The sequence below is a fragment of the Pteropus vampyrus genome, unplaced genomic scaffold (genome assembly GCF_000151845.1).
Source record: "Pteropus vampyrus isolate Shadow unplaced genomic scaffold, Pvam_2.0 Scaffold1000002810, whole genome shotgun sequence".
In the NCBI taxonomy this organism is placed as follows: Eukaryota; Metazoa; Chordata; class Mammalia; order Chiroptera; family Pteropodidae; genus Pteropus; species Pteropus vampyrus.
Window position 1 is genome coordinate 1 of NW_011917212.1, and position 2,134 is coordinate 2,134.

The window sequence follows — 2,134 nt, forward strand, 5'->3', positions numbered from 1 at the left end:
AGTCATAGCCTCCTAACTGGACCTTTTGCCCTGGACTTTCCTCTAATTGGTCTCTGCCCACATTATACTGCCCAAAGTTGAGCTCTGGCGTCGCCAGTTCTCTACTCAAAAGCCATCACTAGCTTCCTATCTTCTCCAGAATAAAGGCTAACCTTCCACGCATGGCATGCAACATCCTCTGAAGGCACATTTTGGCCTTATCTCCTGCTAGACCCCTTCCCCACTGCTATGTTCCAACTGAATGGAATGACCCATTATCCCCATCCAAGCCTTGCTCTATACCTTTGCTAATCTGAACAGTGGTTCCTAAGTAAATGATTATAGCATAGGAGGCCATGTCATTGGCTAATGGGTCTGTTTTAATGTAGTTTCTCCAAAAGCAGAACCTGAATAATTTATTTAGAAACACAATTCCAAGGAGCAGGAGTGAGGGAAAGGGAAATGAAGTAAGGAAGAAGGGAGAGCCAGTACAAAGATGTGTTATGCAGTTGGCTCCTGCTATGACTGACTGGTGGCTTGATCCTGTGGGACCTTCTAAGAAGCTTTATGAACTGTGTCTGAGAACCATCTATGCTGGGGTGAAATGGGAAGCATCTGTTCATCAGCTCCCATTCCCTTGGTTTATAGGTTGTTCCACAGGCAGATAACTCTCTCAGTTCTTTGTTGCTGGTGTGCGAGAGCTGAGCAGCTCCCGGAACCATCCCAAGTCTCAGTGTCAGGGAAACCCTGGGGCGGAGAGCGAATGGCACATGGCAAAGCACTGCCTGGTCACTTCTGGGAAACTGGTATCTGCAGCAGGTCTCTGCTGGAGTATGAAGCAAGGCCAAGGGGACTTGAGGTGTCCCACTCGCAGGCTTTCAGAAACATGTTTCTCTACGGCCATGCCACCCTGAACACGCCCGATCCCATCTGATCTCAGAAGCTAAGCAGGGTTGGGCCTGGTTAGTACCTGGATGGGAGACCACCTAGGAAGACCAGGTGCTGTAGGTGTAAAAAATAAAAAATAAGGGATTGTAAGCTGACAAGGTCCTTGCAATCTGTGAGGTCAACCAAGGGTTTCCTAGCTTAAAAGAATAATAATAAAAAAAAGAAAAAAAAGAAAGAAAGAAACACATTTTTTCCCTTCAGCTCTTCCAGCTGCAGATTTCTTCTCCTGTCTAGCAACGAAGGAGCCTGGGAGAGAGACAGCCCTGGGCCCTGCTTGGGTGAGCCCTGCTCATACTTTCAGATCTGGAGATCTCCCTTGCTTGCCAGGAAGTGGTGGAGCTCTGTGAGATGCAGGCTTTCTGGATGGATCATCCTGTGGGCCTCACTGAGAACCCAAAGATGCTGATTTGTGGGCTCTTTGCCTGATCTTGGCTCAGTGCTCATCTTCCTTCCAAATGCCCAGAAACTCCTCCTTCCTCTGTCTCTCCTGCATCATCCCCCTACCCCAGCCTGGGTCCCCATAATTAGTTTAACCAAATTGAAGAGACAGTTTCTGTGATGTTAGAATACTGACATAGGTTCCTCTCAAGTTGTGTATGCATGTGTGTGCATGTGCGTGCACATGTGCATGAATATTTTATTTCTACCTGGCCCTCCGTCCTCCTTCCCTATGTCTTCCATTGGCAGCAGCTGAATGTTCTCTCTGATGCCAGGCTGTGTACTATGAGCTTTGCATATGTTATCTCCTCTAATTAAGCCTTCCAAACCACCTTATGAGGTCGATATTATTACACCATTTGACAGATAAGGAAAACTATTAGAATTTTTTTTTTTTTTTTTTTACACCTTATCTTCTTAGGTGGTCTCCCATCCAAGTATTAACCAGGCCCGACCCTGCTTAGCTTCCGAGATCAGACGGGATCAGGTGTGTTCAGGGTGGCATGGCTGTAGTGGAAAAACATTTAAAGGTGGTAAAAAGAGAGCAGTGAGATCCCAAATGAAACTATTTGATGTCAAAACTCATAATCTCCTATTGTGCTTTTATTTTTAAAAGCTCAATTTATTACTATATTTTTATTTTAAAATGCTTTCTTTATTACTTGTTGACTAGATGATACATTCACATAATTTAAAATTCAGTAGATACAAAAGGGTACACCATAAACTGTCTCTTTCCCACCTGGATAAAGCTCTAGAAAGGCAGACG

At 45.0% G+C, this 2,134-nt stretch overlaps 1 non-coding gene and 1 pseudogene across 1 annotated transcript; one reads left to right on the forward strand and one right to left on the reverse strand.

Moving 5' to 3' along the window:
• Positions 1-871: 871 nt before the first annotated feature.
• On the forward strand, positions 872-990 carry LOC111735524. The gene has a single exon (XR_002778825.1). It is a non-coding gene; the product is annotated as a 5S ribosomal RNA (ribosomal RNA).
• Positions 991-1,761: 771 nt separating this feature from the next.
• Positions 1,762-1,873, reverse strand: LOC111735525 (annotated as a pseudogene).
• Between the last annotated feature and the right edge of the window lie 261 nt (positions 1,874-2,134).